Source organism: Polyodon spathula, chromosome 43, assembly GCF_017654505.1.
Source record: "Polyodon spathula isolate WHYD16114869_AA chromosome 43, ASM1765450v1, whole genome shotgun sequence".
Taxonomy (NCBI): Eukaryota; Metazoa; Chordata; class Actinopteri; order Acipenseriformes; family Polyodontidae; genus Polyodon; species Polyodon spathula.
The window spans coordinates 669,568-688,023 of NC_054576.1; the positions used below are offsets into that span (position 1 = coordinate 669,568).

Here is an 18,456-nt window from a genome sequence, read left to right on the forward strand (position 1 = left end):
TGCCCATTGCTAATGTTGAGTGAAAATTTTCCAGTTTTTTTCCTGTGGACCCCTGGACTGTCTCTGAGGACCCCAGGTTAAGAACCACTGCTCTGGATTAAAGAGCATCATTTTCTTACTCTCTCTCTCCATCTTGTGGTCACACAGTGTAGTGCAGTTTGTGCTGTTTAGTGTTTTCTCATTTTAAGGTTGTGGAGAGAAATTCTCATGCCATAAGAGACAGGCTCGGCTGACTCAACATACTGTGAATATTTTCAAAGAGCAAAGATCAGAAAAATGGGGGGGGGGAATCTGAAGTACAGTAGCGATGCTCGTATAATCAACAAAGCACCTACACTTCACACGTGAATAACAAAACCACAATACATCATCACCACACACACAGAAAAATAACAAAAATAAATGTTGTTTATGTATTTTGATATTTAGTTATTCCTTTATGTATTTGATTATTTCAATAATTATTTTGACATTTATTTATTAACACATAAATGAGCTTCAGAAACAAAAGCTTCCAGCACCTCGTAACACACGTCCACACACACACACACACACACACACACACACACACACACACACACACACACACACACACACACACACACACACACACACACACACACACACACACACACACACACACAAACACAAACACACACACACACACGAATAAATATTGAAATAAATGATCAGCAGTCATCTTTAACAAGGCCAGCAGGGGGCGTTAAAGGCACAGTCTACACAGCGTGGTAAGAGATCCCAGCGAACATTTCCTTCAGAGTGTTATTCCTTTTATATATATTGAAGGCAATAAACTGCACTTCAAACACGCTGTCAGTGTATTAGCTTCTCTCTCTTCTTCTCTGCCAACCCATTGGTTGTGTCTGGGGAGTCCTTATAAGGGCTGTAGAGCTGACAAATAAAACATTCAATCCTGTCACTGTGTCTGTGGTGATTTCACAAAATAATAACATTTAACAATTGACATTTAACAAATTTACAACACACACACACACATCTTTATACGTGTTTCCCAATCAAGCAATCTCTAATTCAACCCTTAATCAATACATATATGAAGGACAGTACTGACCTGGTATACAAACAGGGGGACTCCAAGTCAAATCTCCCTGCATGCATTACAATTACAACACAAACACCTGGCAACTCATTTCATGAGTGTCATCAACATGCAATAATAATAATAATAATAATAATAATAATAATAATAATAATAATAATAATAATAATAACACTTACCTCAACATTCTATATGCTTATAAAAATCTCTTTCTCTTATTCTAAAATTCATTTCGGATGCATTCCCGCTGAAATGTTCTTGCAGAAGGTGGTTTGGATTCTGTATGCAACATCGCGGTTTTCATTGAACTCCAAAACAATCAAAACACAGAGAGAAAAGGTTTCAAAGCGTGGAGCCTCAGTAACTGTAAACCTTTCCTTTGAACGCGCATAGAAGCGTCTTCAGCAGAAGCAGGTCTTTGAGGTGATAATGTCCACACGGGCTTGCCACTGAAGTAACGTGCTTCACACCGGTCACCTTGTTAATTCAGCTCATGAAAGTGTCTGCAGCCCTCTCCTGTCACCGGGTCCAGCTGATTTAAACAGCGCTGGTGGAGCGCCAGATTCTGCATTGCAGCTACATGACGTGGAGGTGATGAAGTGACTCCAGTCTAGTAAAGACTGGATAGCAGGGTGTTACATGTCAGTGATGTATGAACACAGTCTGACAAACAGTGCATGACGTGACTAGATAGGAATGCCAGTTAAACTCAGTTCACAGCTGGGTAGGTGGAGAGAGAGCGAGAATCTAATATAACAGTTACTTATATTACCATAGTGTGTCTCTGTCTTCATTGCAGCATTCACAGCCCTGACAACACTGCACTGGCGACGAGGATTCTGAAGAAAAGAACGCACCGAAATGTGTAAGTAAAAAAAAACACAATATGGGATTTCAGGCTTTCCTGGACTTTGATATTGACACAGACCCCTGCTCTGTAGGGTCGAGATGGAATAAATGGCTGCAGAGATTTGAGAACTTTCTAATTGCGTCCAGTGTAGAAGACAGCATACAAGAACGGGCCATGGCATTGCATTGCATGTTTTTGAGAAAAGGTGTGTGATATATTTGATACCTTGACCAGTACAGGCGACGCTGAAAACGACAAGCAAGCAGTACAAAAGTGAAATGAATATTTTATACTGAAAACGAATGTTGAATATGAAAAGCATGTGTTTAGAGAAACAACACAACAGGCAGGAGACTTATTGGATGAGTAGCCGCCGACCGCACACCACTGAGACAGCAAGCAGCCAACTGTGAGGGCACTGCGAGAGAGATAAAAGCACAAATAATACAAAGCTGCTCTTAACGAGAGGACGACGTAAAGCGTCCAGAGAACCCGCATTAACCTGAACCGCATCACTCGCTTTCGGGAGAACATTAGAGATGTCCGAGTTTCAAGCGAAAGATATTGAACAGACAGCACACACGCAGACGGAAAGCACACGGGTGCCGCGATGATAAACCACATTAACCCTGACACTGACAACTCGAAAAACAAAACACAAGCAAAATACAAGTCAACAACAATACCTGTTACAACTGCGGAGGCACATTCCCACACAAAGGAGGGCGAGCATGCTACCCTGCTAGAGGCACACAGTGTAACTCCTGCGGAAAGCTGGATCATTTCGTGAAGCACTGCCGCTCAAGACCACAAGAGGGCAGCAAAGACCAAATCACAATACAAAAGAAAACCAACGATCAACAAAGTTCTATCTAAAACTAACAACGAAACTGAAACGACTGAGAACGAAAAATAATCTTCCAGCACAGAAGAATGTGTATACACTGTATGCAATGCAAACTACCCTAAACAACCGCTAACCATAAGCAACATACAAGAAATACCAGCGAAGATTAGGACAGATTCCGGAGCCAGTGTGAATTTACTTTATTAAACTGAAGCGAAGGAAAGCAAGCATCAAAATAACATCCAGTGCAGTGTTAGAGCTGAAAGACAAGTTCGACACTGTTGCAGAATCAAGTGGAAAACTCACACCTGCAACATTCTCTGTAGTGAAGGAAACAACGGATCACTACCCAGCTCCCACACAGCATCAGAACTAGGACTGATTAACGTAATCCCCTATATACCAGCCACAACACTGAAGAAATGCACGTCAATGGAGCATCCTCGAATTGCAGCACACTCAGAGTTATTCAACGGAACAGGTCAACTAAAAGACTTTCAAGTCAAACTGCACATAGACACAACCGTGCAACCAGTAGTACAGCCACACAGAAGAATCCCTTTCCACGCTAGGAAGAAAGTGGAACAAAAACTCGACCAGATACAACAGCTGGGAATCATGGGAACAGTCACTGGCCCAACGCCATGCGTTTCACCAGTCGCAGCAGTACCAAAAGAAGCCTGAAGAGGTCAGGATATGCGTCGACATGCGTCTTCACAATGCAGCAATATTAAGGGAACGTCAGATCTCTCCCACCGTTTAGCGCCCTCCTGGGACCTTTACAATTCTGTAACTTCAAAACTAACAGCACTGCGATAGGCAAGTACAGGAGTTTGAATTGGACACGAGCAGCAATAGGGAGCCAGTGGAGGGAATGCTTTAGGGGAACAAAGTGAGAGATACGAGGAAGAGGAAACAGCACAGTTTTGAATGAGAGCTAGAGCAGATGGACACGCAGATGCAGGGAGGCTGGCCAGGAGGGAGCTGCAGTATTCTAGGCTTGACAGTACCAGGGCCTCGACTAGGAGCTGCATGGACTGCTTGGTGAGCATTTATGAGCATTTCCTAGCTGTGTGTTGCTCTGCAGTCCCAGTTCTTCCCCATGTCTGTGTCCTGCAGCCCCTGAATCACTGCTGCTCTTGTTGAAGCCCCAGAGTGTGCAGTATGGGACAGGGGGGCAGTGCTGCACTGGGTGTGCTGCGGAGGGGCTGGGGGCACTTTTACATTGTTTTCAAATCTGTTCATAAATATTGTGCTGTTCATAAAGGAAGGGTTGTGGGTGTGAAAGGCTCTATAAAATGAGCCGTGGTCACTGTGTGGACCCACAGAATCCAGGTTTAAAAGAGCCCCCCTCTCTGAGGTTGGAGCAGTGCAGTGTCAGTGTGTAGAGCTGCTGTGTTTGCAGTGAGCTGTGTGATGTGTGGAGTCAGTGGAGCCCTTTAGAGAGCTGCAATACTGGACTGACACTGAGAGAAGAGGGGCTCCACTGTGCAGGACTGCTGTTCACTGCTGCTCTGTTCTTGTACAATAACTCTCCTCATGGCATTCTCCATTCTCCCTCACTACTGCATCCCAGCTCCTGATTGAGGGCTCACTGGATTCAACTCATTCCTCTCCTGTGTCTTTAATCAGACACATCGGCTCCCTTCTGTCCCTCCAGTACAGCTGCAATTACACTGTCTTTAGCTTTGAAAAAGGGACCTGTGGCTTTTTATATCAGAGCATTCATTCATTCATTTCTTAACAGCTTCCATATCCTTAATGAAAAGTTTAGGCATCAGGATTCATGAACATCTTCATATGAGAATCAGATATATAAAATGTGAGTTACATAGTTTCAATTCTTGGAATAACTGAATGATGTTTCAGAATTTAGAATAGATGGTATCATCACTACATTACTAGAGGACCCTGTAGTCACAACAAAATCAGTTTGTTTAAATAGACTAATATTGAATCCATACCTACATGTGACTGTGTGTTGTTATTGAGCTCAGTGTGTTTGTGTGCAGTTGAGCTCCTCCACAGGCCGTGTCCCGTTTCATTGCCTTCACCCTCAGCACCTGCAGTAGGTCCCAGCTGCAGCAGTGCAGTCGCTGTGCAGTCCAGCTGAGGGAGGTTTTTGTACGGGTGTGTAGCACTGTGTGAACACCCAGCTACTGCTGGGGTAGTGGAAACTCTGACAGTAGTAATCTCCTGCATCTTCAGCCTGGACTCCACTGATGGTCAGAGTGAAGTCAGTCCCAGATCCGCTGCCACTGAAACGAGTTGGGATCCCAGACTGAAGGGTACTTGCAGCATAGATCAGGAGTTTGGGAGCTTCTCCAGGTTTCTGTTGGTACCAGGCTAGGTAGCTATACTGTACACTGCGCTGCTGACTTTACAGCTCAGAGCGACTGTGTCTCCTGGGAGAACAGATTTCACTGCTGGAGTCTGAGTCACAGTATACTGTCCACTGGATTCTGAAAATAATAAATCATAAAATAGAATATTATAATAAATCATTTAATTAAATGATGAAACAATAAATTTCAAGCCTTTTATTTTTTTCAGTTCACCCATTTTTCTTTTAACACTTATGTAAGAATTGTCCCAGAAACAGATATTTTTTTATAAAATAATTTTTCTAAATGATTCTTACCCTGAGTGCAGATGACAAGTGCCCAGATGAAGATGCTGATAAAAGTCATTGTTGTTGTGGATTCTGTTGCCATGAAGGGCAGCTCTCAATCATGAAGTGTTAAACTCACAGGGCTATAAACACTCCCAGAGCACTGAAGCATGTGCTGCCAATGCAAAGTGTCTTTTCTATGCAAATTGTCTTCCTTGGCACAGCAGCCACTTGTATCCAAGCAGTGGTGTAAACACAGGCTTGGTGCTGTGTGTTCTGACAGAGCAAGATTAGCAGTTTAGCATGAACACTCCCAGGACAGCAGCACTAGACAAAGAACAGCTTTAATAGGAGCATATGAGGAGAGCCAATCAGCTGAGCCCTTATTCCACTCAACACAGCTGGAATGGAGTCAAGTGTGGAGTGTTTGTTTAAAGCAGTACTTGGCACTGTGTGTTCAGACAGAGCAAGATTAGTAACTGCCCTGGCATTAACACTCCCAGGACAGTGGGACTATACAATAGAGCCCAGCTATCAAGAGTAGCATTAGAAGCTGATTAGCACAGTCCTTAATGCACTCATTAAAGTGTAATGCAGCAGTACTGCTTATTAAACAGCAACCCATCATGATTGAAGTGCACTGGAGTTCTCACTGGCTTCAGTGACACTAGAAGACACTAAGCCTGCTGTAGTAGAGATTGACAGTCCTTGTTTCGCTCTGTGTTGAGTGGCTCTTGCGATGCTGTAGGTAGTTCATCCACAATGTCAAACACTACATCAGAAAGTCTTCAGGAACAGTAGAAGACACTGTGTCTGGAGTCCAAACTGTTCCTTCTAGTGTTACTGAAGAGCTCTCACTGGCACTTGAGACAGTTATTGAACACCTGCTGCTGGGAGTGACAGTGCCGCTCTCCAACCACAAGAACAAGGCAGAGAAGCCCAGATAGAAATCTGCATTGTGCTGTGTGACCATCGCCGACTCCAGTAAAGTGGACAGACACACTGTTGAGAATGTGAAGAGGCTCGATAAAGACATACATGAGAGATCCAAAATCAGAGAGACTTGCGAGAGTCATGTTCCATTCATGTTCCCAAATAACTCTGACTTCCAACCCATAAACCTTTTGCAGTGTTTCAATCTTTTCATCAAAGTGATGATACATCGTACCGCAGGATACTTTGTTTAAAGGGTTTACATCGGCAGAATCGTAGCATTGGGGACAACCATGAAAAAAGCACCCGGCAAATTCAAAAGCCGTACACTTACCATTAATCACAGCATAACCATCCAAGAAAAAGGGTCCTATTTTAAGCTCTGCATAGTGTAAAGCATGGAGAATGAAAACACTTTCAGTTTCAGATACATACATTAACCATTGCATCAATGCATTTGAAAAGCTTTTTTGCTGGTCACTGTAATTGTCGGGAGGAGTGATCAATATTGTGTCTTTAGGCACGAATTTACTTCTATACATAGCCATGCACAGTGAAGCAATGGTTGTACATTGGAAGGGGTCTATCTGCCCTATTGCATAAACCTCTGTACGGAATTTGATACAGGCCTCTTTCAAAATTTCAACATCAGTTTTGCAGTAGAATGCCATTTCTTCTCTGAAATTAAACAAGCCTGTCTTAGTGGAATCATAGCATTTGTAAAAGTCATCGCGTTCGTTAGACATTTCCTGCACACCGTAGTAACGTGGATCAGGATAGGGACCTATGTAATTCTGGTTTTCAACAGTATTGAAAAAATGAGGAAAATATCATTTTCTGGCTTCAAATCCCATAGCTGAAGGCAAAGCACTTAACTTCATGGGCATAAAGTTAAAGGAATCAATGTAGTGCATCTTAAAAGCCTCGTCTGTAAAATACATTAACTTGTTACCATGAGCTATGATGTGTGGATTAACACCGTTGGTAACTAAATAATTAGTCAGTAAATAGCTGTCATACGATTTTGCACCAAGAAAGTATAGCCAGCGTAACTGGGTCTGAGATAGTTTTTTGAAAGGTTTTTCACACAATCTTTGCCCTCCCAAAACCATGATTCCCCTTCCATGTGCATGCAGTACAAATAATTTGGAATATGCAAGCCATCTTCCTGCCTGCATTCAAAATCGTAAAACACATTTGTTTGTGGGCTCATAAGGTTTTAGCATTTGAATGTAGCATTTGTGATCAGTGTGAGGTAACAACACAGCCTTACATATCTTACAGTAGGGACTAGGACACTTATGAATCTGCGATTTATCAGGATTGCATTTATAGAGAGAATAGCATCCTGTACAGTTTTATAATGTCACACATAGAGACCTGTTTTTCATTATTGGCTTTATCTCTGAGAATCTTATGCTCATCATAACAGAGCTGTGATCGACAAGAACGATAAACAGAAATACAGTTTTGCTTTTTGGTCACGTATCTGTTTGGCGATTCAGGAACACATCCTTTTGAGGACATCTGTACCACACCACAATTTTAACATCTAGGCCTGTTCAAATTTATCTATGTCTGCATAAGAAACCATCTGATGTTCACTTAGCCCCACACACTGTTGAAGTTTTAAAGCCTCATCCACACACATATCATAGGCCCCCCTGAATTCTGGAAATAACAAGCTCAGAACGCAGTAAGCAAAACATAATGGATTGTCTCGGTTGTAACATATAATCAGATGTTATGCTTTTTTTCTAATAAGCTCACTTTTCATTAAGGTATGCAAACCTCTCCTTAATCCCCCTCCTTCAGGACATCTTAACTTGGACACTCAAAGAATTGTCAGCCAAAATTTCACTATGACTTTGAAGGAGAGCCTCAATCAGACTGAGAAAATAATTTAGACTTAAATTGTCTCCAGTCATTCTTGCATACACCGGTATATCCAAGGATCCTGCTCTTAATTCAAGTTGCACAGTGCCGGCCGGTCTTAATGTTCTAGAAACCTCACTCAACATATTCTCCAGCGTTTCATGCAACACTGTAAAAACTTCAGCGTAGGAATCCAGATCACACAGGTGTGTAAAGTTAAGAGGTTGCTTCAATTCTATATTGTTAAACATTGGTCTGTCTAATCTGTACAGCTTCCCCACTAATTCTATCCCCATCGTTAACCCTAGGGGAGGCTCTGTAAACCAGAAAGACCTGCCACTTGATCATCATGTATTACATCAGCCTCTGGGACTTATGCTAAACTAGTCATCCTGACAAGCCCAGCTGTTTAAGCTTCCACCTAATTGGCTTTCCATATCATCTACACTCTCTGTAATAACATGGTATTCTCTAGTCATTTCTCGCAATAGTTTATCCAAAGAGTCAAAATTGATATGAGTCAATTGAGCATCATTAATAGCTATTGAGTTAATGTCATTTATACTGGGGATAAAGGCATTTATAGGGAGACTGTCTATTGAAAGTTCATCAATCAGAACCTTGATGTGTGGTAAATTACACAAATTATAATTTAAATCATTTAATAGTTTTAGATAGTCAATTCTCAAAAGCTCCTAAATTTAGGGGGTGAATAGTGCTTTGTTTTACATCTAGGGTTGGAGACTTACAAGGTGTAGGGGATCTTGTATTTATTGTACATTTTGGGGTGATTACAGAATTTGACAGTTTGACTCGGATCAACCTTTTATTTTTTTGACCAACTGTCACAGCATCATTAGTAGAATCATCATCAGTATTAAATTTCCAAATGTTTCCTCTTACAAGTTTTTTTCCCCTGAAAGGGAGCCATTATTGCTCTACAATTACAAAGTTACTGTTTTAAAAAACCCAGAGTTCAGAGTAATTAAGGTTTGTATATTTCGCTGCACCATTTCCCTGATGACGGGCGTTTCATCCTCAGAGGAATCGCTGACCACTAATAGTAGTTCTTGCGTGTCATTCTAAAATGAAAATAACAAAACAGAGACAACACACATTAACAGATGTGTAATGAAATATTTAACATTCTTTTTAAAAAATGCTTCATTTTAAAATAGTTACTTGGTCTTATTCAGATATTAATTGTTTACTGCTGTTCTCTATAGGGGATTGTGCCTTTACATAAGAACATAAGAACATAAGAAAGTTTACAAACGAGAGGAGGCCATTCGGCCCATCTTGCTCGTTTGGTTGTTAGTAGCTTATTGATCCCAAAATCTCATCAAGCAGCTTCTTGAAGGATCCCAGGGTGTCAGCTTCAACAACATTACTGGGGAGTTGATTCCAGACCCTCACAATTCTCTGTGTAAAAAAGTGTCTCCTATTTTCTGTTCTGAATGCCCCTTTTTCTAAACTCCATTTGTGACCCCTGGTCCTTGTTTCTTTTTTCAGGCTGAAAAAGTCCCTTGGGTCGACACTGTCAATACCTTTTAGAATTTTGAATGCTTGAATTAGGTCGCCACGTAGTCTTCTTTGTTCAAGACCGAACAGATTCAATTCTTTTAGCCTGTCTGCATATGACATGCCTTTTAAGCCCGGAATAATTCTGGTTGCTCTTCTTTGCACTCTTTCTAGAGCAGCAATATCTTTTTTATAGCGAGGTGACCAGAACTGCACACAATATTCAAGATGAGGTCTTACTAGTGCATTGTACAGTTTTAACATTACTTCCCTTGATTTAAATTCAACACTTTTCACAATGTATCCGAGCATCTTGTTAGCCTTTTTTATAGCTTCCCCACATTGCCTAGATGAAGACATTTCTGAGTCAACAAAAACTCCTAGGTCTTTTTCATAGATTCCTTCTCCAATTTCAATATCTCCCATATGATATTTATAATGTACATTTTTATTTCCTGCGTGCAGTACCTTACACTTTTCTCTATTAAATGTAATTTGCCATGTGTCTGCCCAGTTCTGAATCTTGTCTAGATCATTTTGAATGACCTTTGCTGCTGCAACAGTGTTTGCCACTCCTCCTACTTTTGTGTCGTCTGCAAATTTAACAAGTTTGCTTACTATACCAGAATCTAAATCATTAATGTAGATTAGGAATAGCAGAGGACCTAATACTGATCCCTGTGGTACACCGCTGGTTACCACACTCCATTCTGAGGTTTTTCCTCTAATCAGTACTTTCTGTTTTCTACATGTTAACCACTCCCTAATCCATGTACATGCGTTTCCTTGAATCCCAACTGCGTTCAGTTTGAGAATTAATCTTTTGTGCGGGACTTTGTCAAAAGCTTTCTGGAAATCTAAATAAACCATGTCATATGCTTTGCAATTATCCATTATGGATGTTGCATCCTCAAAAAAATCAAGCAAGTTAGTTAGGCACGATCTCCCTTTCCTAAAACCATGTTGACTGTCTCCCAGTACCCTGTTACCATATAGGTAATTTTCCATTTTGGATCTTATTATAGTTTCCATAAGTTTGCATATAATAGAAGTCAGGCTTACTGGTCTGTAGTTACCTGGTTCAGTTTTGTTTCCCTTTTTGTGGATCGGTATTACGTTTGCAATTTTCCAGTCTGTCGGTACCACCCCTGTGTCAAGAGACTGCTGCATGATCTTGGTTAGCGGTTTGTAAATTACTTCTTTCATTTCTTTGAGTACTACTGGGAGGATCTCATCCGGCCCAGGGGATTTGTTTATTTTAAGAGCTCCTAGTCCCTTTAACACTTCTGCCTCAGTTATGCTAAAGTTATTTAAAACTGGATAGGAACTGGATGACATGTGGGGCATGTTGTCAGTATCTTCCTTTGTAAAAACTTGTGAAAAGTAATCATTTAACATATTTGCTATTTTTTTTTCTTCCTCTACGATTTTGCCATTTGTATCTCTTAAACATTTAATCTCCTCTTTGAATGTTCTCTTGCTGTTGTAATATTGGAAAAACATTTTGGAATTGGTTTTAGCTCCCTTAGCAATGTTCATTTCTATTTCTCTCTTGGCCTTTCTAACTTCCTTTTTGACTTGTGTTTGCAGTTCTGTGTACTCTTTCTGCGTACTTTCTTTTTGGTCCTTTTTTAATGCTCTGTAAAGTGCCTTTTTTCGCTGAATATTTTTTTTAATTGATCTATTAAACCATTTTGGCAATTTAGTTTTACATTTAGATTTGTCTACTTTAGGGATATAATTGTTTTGCGCCTCTAGTACTACATTTTTGAAGAACAACCATCCTTCTTCTGTGGGTGTTTTCTCTATTTTACTCCAATCTACTTCTGTTAGTCTCTGTTTCATACCTTCATAGTTTGCTTTTCTAAAATTGTAAACCTTAGCTTTAGTCTTTACTTTTGGGGATTTAAAAAAAGTTGATCAGGGTCTTCAAAGTATTCAGATTCTAAAACAGAATGAAAAAGTTTAAAATGAAATAACAAATAAATTAAAAAAAATTAAAATAACTTAATTATACGTAATTAAGTATCTATATTTGTTAAATAAAAACAGACATATTGATAGTAATAACTAATTATACATACTTCAATATAATTACATGTATATATTTGTTAAAACAAAAAGAAATAAAAATAATTTTAATGTAAACAAACTAATATTTATACTCTCGTTCAGACGCATCTCCAATCACTGCGATGCTATTTAAAGTCCTCCGGTATGAAACGGGATGTTGAAAGCTCAAACTGGATCTGATCTCTGGAGGGCCCGTCTGTAATTTAAAGTCTGCGTGAATACTTTGAGAAAAAAAAAAAATTGCGATATTTTGGTCTGACACGTGTATGTGACATACCGTCATAGCTTAGAGCTTCAAGGACCCCAGAAGGGGTCAGCGGGGTACTCTTAGTAGGCCGGTCATTGTCCTGATCAAGCACTACCTCATTGTGAAATTAAATGACCTTCTATAAGCTCATCAATATCTATAAAATATGAATATAAATATATAATACTTACCTAAAATTCCAAATGTTAAGTATGTATTTATATCTCAGTTACAGACCCAACGCATTGTAAATCCGCTAGGGCCTTCATTTCACAAGTAAAAACACCCATTCCCATAAATGTAGCGAAATACATTTCCACGTATACATTTAAACAATGGGGTTAACGCACAGAGTTAAAACTCATTTCAAACATTACAATTCTAAACAGAGATACGTACCTTGCAGCACTTCGTTGTTTGTTTCATCGTTCATTTTATAGCGATAGTGCAGCTGTATCCTTCGTTCAAAGATCAGGAGTTTTCTTTCAGTCCCAAAATAGCCATTATATATTCTGCAAGGCTGAGGGCATGGCGATCGTAACCCAAGGGCAGGGTCAGTAAAGAATCAATTTGAGATAACCATGTTTTCCCAAAGTAGCAAAATCATGACTCAGGGTTCCGAAATAACGCCTAGTCACCGTGTGTGTGTGTGTGTGTGGGGGGGGGGGGGTCAAATCTTTTTTGAAGTTTGCTGTGTATTCAAGTGGAGAAATTTCCCTTGTCTATAGAGGCCAAGTGCCCCCTGCTGGATATGAACCAAGCAAAACGGTAAATCTGTCATCAAGTGTGCTTCATGTGCCTGTGCAGAAAAGGATCCGCCCCCCTATTTAAGTCGCAGAAAGCGCTAAAAATTATTTGCTTGCTAAACTTGGAGAGAGGTAGCATAGAGAGTGAGACAGCGAGAGATCACATGCAAGAACCAGCATTTTGTCTGGAGAGCTTTTGAAAGCGGTAAGGATTTAATTTCAGAAATTGTACTGTTAAACTCTCCAGTTTCAACTAATTGTTTCTGTATCTAAAATATGCATACACCTCCCGTAAGTTTACATAAGCATTTATAAAGCTTGGGTAACCTATATCCATTATTTTTACTTCAAACTTTACATTTATAAATATTCAATGTTTATAAGCACTTGGTAAATACAAGGGGTCTATTTTTTTTATATAATATAGATAAAAATATTTCATACTCCTATATAAAATCCACACCCCCTCATTCATATATTCACATGTTATAAACCCAATCCTTAAGCAACATCTAATAACTAGGTTTTTTTTGACAGAAATACAAATAAATTACCCTGAACAATATAAGTCTCCAAAGCAGTAGGATTGCACGACAGAACCACGAAAAATTGCAGGGTAAGTCAGGATTGTTTAAACAACAAATAGAACCTAGGAAGACAATTAAACCAGAAGGCCACACAAGAGTTCAAATAGCAGATGTTATTGAATGTGTGGAATATTATACTTGAGACAGATGGATCAGACATTTGGTGTACATGAATTTTAAACAGACAGCATTTGAACCATTCAAAATGTTTACCACAGTCCATCAGGCAGTCCTTATAGAAAGAAAAACAAATGTCCATGAAACAACACCCAATACTTTAAAAGTCCCAAAATATTACCCAATCCGTATTGCAAATGTAGTTGAAACAGAAATTTAACACAAAACAAAAATGAAACTTCTGTGCCGGGTGCTCGTTAAGCCCCAATAAGTAAACAAAAATGATAATACTCCAAAACATTCAGAACAGCCCAGATACTCCAGCAAAAAAAAATAAAATTCCTCCCCATTAGGGGATCTCACCCAGTTCTTCCTTGGTCCTGTAGAGCTTGGAGTTTCCAACCAGGTAAGAAGACAAAAAGTGATGATGATAACTGGATTAGTCACTGTTGTTGCTCTTAGGATCCATATAAACAATTTGAATGATGTGGATAGTTTCAGTTTGGCAGGAGATTAGATAACTGGTTAATTTAAACTGGAAAAATGGCAGATTAGAGAAAATACTGTTTCTAACAACCAAAAGATTATTGCTTCCTGATTTCTCCTTTACAGACCAGCAAACTCCCGCTTCAAACACTCTGCATCCACAAAAAAACACACCCAAAAAAGAATCACCCCAGCAAAAAAGAACCAACCTCCCCACCAGCAAGTAATAGTCCTATTTAAAGAGCCACCAATTAAGATACTTAGAATTAATGATAAGTCAAGCCCAAGAAGACCTTTGCCAAGGCAATTAGCAAAACACCTAACCTAATTAGAATTTCCATGTGGCAATTAAAGAAAAGATCATTCAGTTAAAACAAGAGAGAAAGTCCAGTGCAGAGATAAACCCCTTTCCAAAATTTAACAGTAAATTGAAATAGCTTCACCTAATTTTACCTTATGGAATCTGAAAGGCCCCCTTTAAAAATGAGAACACAACTCCTTATTTAGCAATTGAACAGAGAATTAAATTAACCTGGCCAGGTATTCTGATACTCAATTAAGAGAAGCAGGCAGCAAATTACTTATGCTGCATTCATGTAGCTAGTGCTGCACATACATAAGGTCATCAATCGAACTTTTGACATAAGCTATAGTAATAATACTACGAGCCAGTTTAGTTCCACTAGAGGCATTCCAGCCTGACTGGGAATCAAACAGAGACCGCGGAGGTGAGAGCGCTGAATCCTAACCAACAGAGCATGAGGGAAGCTGCTTACTGATGAGAGCATCTGTGATGGAATGAATTATTCCTGAGCAAAGAAGGCGCAGGAATCCTGCTGAACATTCTTCACTACATGAGCAGTGTGCTGCTGGGCTGTGGTTTAAATTACTGGCCTGCTAAAGGGACATTTTAACATTCTTTAATATTCACTGGCAGGGCTGGAAGAATCAGATGTTGAAATATGGCCTGCTAAAGGACATTTTAACATTTCCCAGCATGCATCTGGCAGGGCTGGAAGTGAGCAGCTCCTTCCTCCAGACACAGACCACACTGTAGTGTTTAGATGACTGGGTGTGAGGAGCCTTGTGTTAACAATGGGAGAACTGGGCTGGGGAGGTAACTGCTGCCTATTTCAATTGTCTTATTACTGTACTGTTATTACATTATGGACAGCAGTGGTGCTCTGGCTCCCTCTTGTGGTCAGTGTGAATGATGGCAGTGTGTGCAGCCTGGCAGGGCACTGATGCCTGTTTCCAGGCTATACAAACACAGAGAGGGATTCAATCAAACACGTTCACAATTTAATAGAATAGTGGATTAGTTCTATTTGTATATGTGTTCTAAGCTCTGCACTTCTGTTTCAATAAGTGTCACAGACAGTTCTATGAGATCTGAGCTGTGAACACAGGTGGCACTTGATAGGTTTGGGTGACTCACAGTACAGTTAGATTATCCTTCCTGTAGTTTGATGTTTAGCCTCTCAGTGCTTTCCTGCTCGCTAGGAGGGGCATTAGAAATCTGCCTGTTCACAATGAACTGGCCCATAAGTGTTGAGACATGTGTGCCAGGGAGCTGCTGCACACATAAGGAATGAAGGAGACCAGGTGGGTAACAAGGATGACACAGGAGGCAAGACAATGAAGAATAAACTGCCTTCAATAATGCTGATGTGCTGCTCCTTAATAAAACATAAGAATTCACTCAGAAATGTATGAATGCCTCATTTATTTATTTGTATTTAAATTTAGATGCATTATTTTTTATTATCATAAGTTATAATCTGATGTATATCAATATAGTATTAACATGTTTTATTCAGTAATTAAGAATAAAGTGTAAAATTCTATTTCAAAAGAAGACATGGTTTGTTCATTGTAATTAACAGTAACTTGTGTCTTGATTTTCATCTTAACAATATGTTAAAGTTCAATGTTATTCATGTATGTATTAATATTAGTTTTCAAAATACATTAAAACACATCACATTGACACAATGAAAAGTATCCAGCTGGACTCCACAGAGACAGAAAGTGTAACTACACATCACTGCAATACTGGGCTTTGCTGTTTGCTGTAGTTCTTTTTAATATGCTGTCCAGTGGATCATAAATAAATCAATCTCAATATGCATGCAGTTCAATTGTTTTATAAAATAAACATCATTTAATTTGTATATAGAATGTGTTGCTGATGAAGTGGAATCATTAAAAGAGTAAAATGAAAAAAAATCAATAATAAAATTTGAAGTTAAATATGCAATTTATATATATATATATATATATATATATATATATATATATATACACATACACACATATATATATACATACATTTACTGAAAGAGAAGTGCAATGTTTGTTTTACTTTATTTTCATCTTGTATTTAAGTATCAGAAAATGAACAATGTTCACCTGCAGTCCTGCTGAGGGAGGTTTTTGTATGGGTGTGTAGCACTGTGTGAACACATCTCTACTGCTGGGGTAGTGTGCACTCTGACAGTACTAATCTCCTGCATCTTCAGCCTGGACTCCACTGATGGTCAGAGTGAAGTCAGTCCCAGATCCACTGCCACTGAAACGAGTTGGGATCCCAGACTGAAGGGTACTTGATTTCATAGATCAGGAGTTTGGGAGCTTCTCCAGGTTTTCTGTTGGTACCAGGCTAGGATATTTCTAAAATTATTATCACTGTACACTGCGCTGCTGACTTTACAGCTCAGAGCGACTGTGTCTCCTGGGAGAACAGATTTCACTGCTGGAGTCTGAGTAACAGTAATCTGTCCGCTGGATTCTGAAAATCATAAATGTGGAAAATGATAATAAACAAGTGAATTAAATTATGAAAACACATATTAAATATGAAGCCTTCTTCACTTCAATCACTCCTGTTTAATTTGAACATGTATACTTTATACTAAGAAGTGTCCAACAAATTGATATTTTCTAAAAGATTTTTATCCTGAGTGCAGATGACAAGTGCCCAGATGAAGATGCTGATAAAAGTCATTGTTGTTGTGGATTCTGTTGCCATGAAGGGCAGCTCTCAATCATGAAGTGTTAAACTCACAGGGCTATAAACACTCCCAGAGCACTGAAGCATGTGCTGCCAATGCAAATTGTCTTCCTTGGCACAGCAGCCACTTCTAGCCAAGCAGTGCTCTTAAGTTTAAACTCATTTTCAGCTGATGCAGTTTCTTTGCCTTTCAGAAAAAAAAATCTCTGGCAAAAATAGCTTCTAGTTTTCTTTGTGTTGAGTTTGTACAAGACAACTATTGCTCTCTCTTTTCTCTTCTGTCAAACAATTCAACTTAGCCACAGCTGTGATTATGAAGCTTTGTTTACACAGTATAAATAATTATTTATTGTAAAATATTAAAATCAGAGCTGCAGGTTAACAAATCCATCATAAACATTGTGAAATCAAATCCATTCAAGAAGCAAACCTTTTGATTTTGCACATTGCTAATGTTGAGTGAAAAGTTTCCAGTTTTTTCCTGTGGACCCCCTGGACTGTCTCTGAGCACCCCAGGTTAAGAACCACTGCTCTGGATTAAAGAGCATGAGAAGAGAAAAGAGTAGGGATGAAGCAGAGGAACTTCCAAAGAGCCCCAGGAAGAAAATTATAATGGTAAAGAAACTGGCAACTGCATTTGGTTTGGCTCTGGTAGAGAAGCACGCTTCCACAGAAAGAGCTGAAGTGAGTGAAACAGAATGTCAGGTTTGTGTATTCTATGGGTTCTTGAAGCTCATCGCCTCTTCAAGAATGAATATCCTGATGGAAAAATCGGAAAATCAAAAAAGTTTGCAGCATTGCGCCCTGTGCACGTTCAACCTGTCTGTCTGTCGTTACCATGAGAACACAAAGATGCTTCTAGAGGGATTGGAAAAAGTTTGCCAGAATATCCCCAGTGGAAATCTCCTGGTCTTTGGGTCACTTTGCAACTGGCAGAGGAAATGCTGCCTTGGCCAGTGTGACAGATGCCAAGACCTTTATTGTTCTGTCAATCAGCTAATACAAGGCAATGGTAATGAAGATACAATTGTACACTACTACCAATAGATGAGTAAGAATAAAAAGGAACTGCTTGAGTCAACATTACAGGGTGCCAAGGAGGAGCTCAAACCCAGCGCACCATTCTGCGCAGCCACAGTTTTATTGCCAAGGTGCAGCTTCACCAAATCAGGACACTGAAGATGAATTGAAATGAATGTGAAGCTATACTTCAGCAAGATTTCTCAGAACACTTCACTATAAAGCAGCAAGCTGAGATAATGTCAGCTCAGTGGATAACAGAAGGAGGGACTCTGTTTCCAGCAGTTCTCACAGCTCAGTCTGTTAGTGCTTCTTATGCTGTGCTCAGTGATGAAAGGCAACATGACATATTTGCACTTGTTTGCTCCAATCGGGCTATTCTTGATGAAGCCTCAACTTCAGCCAACATCTCTAACTTGCACCTCTTTTCTGATGGTGCTGCTAGCCAA

The 18,456-nt window shown here is 39.6% G+C and overlaps 1 protein-coding gene and 1 long non-coding RNA gene across 4 annotated transcripts in view; both read right to left on the reverse strand.

Moving 5' to 3' along the window:
* The window catches only part of LOC121305398 (immunoglobulin kappa light chain-like), a 322,019-nt gene that overhangs the window by 301,251 nt on the left and 2,312 nt on the right, over positions 1 to 18,456 (reverse strand). The window lies entirely within an intron of this gene.
* LOC121305460 lies at positions 4,923 to 16,593 on the reverse strand. Its single transcript, XR_005948092.1, has 3 exons — positions 16,449 to 16,593; positions 12,226 to 12,229; positions 4,923 to 4,934 (listed from the first exon to the last, which is right to left on the reverse strand). It is a non-coding gene; the product is annotated as an uncharacterized LOC121305460 (long non-coding RNA).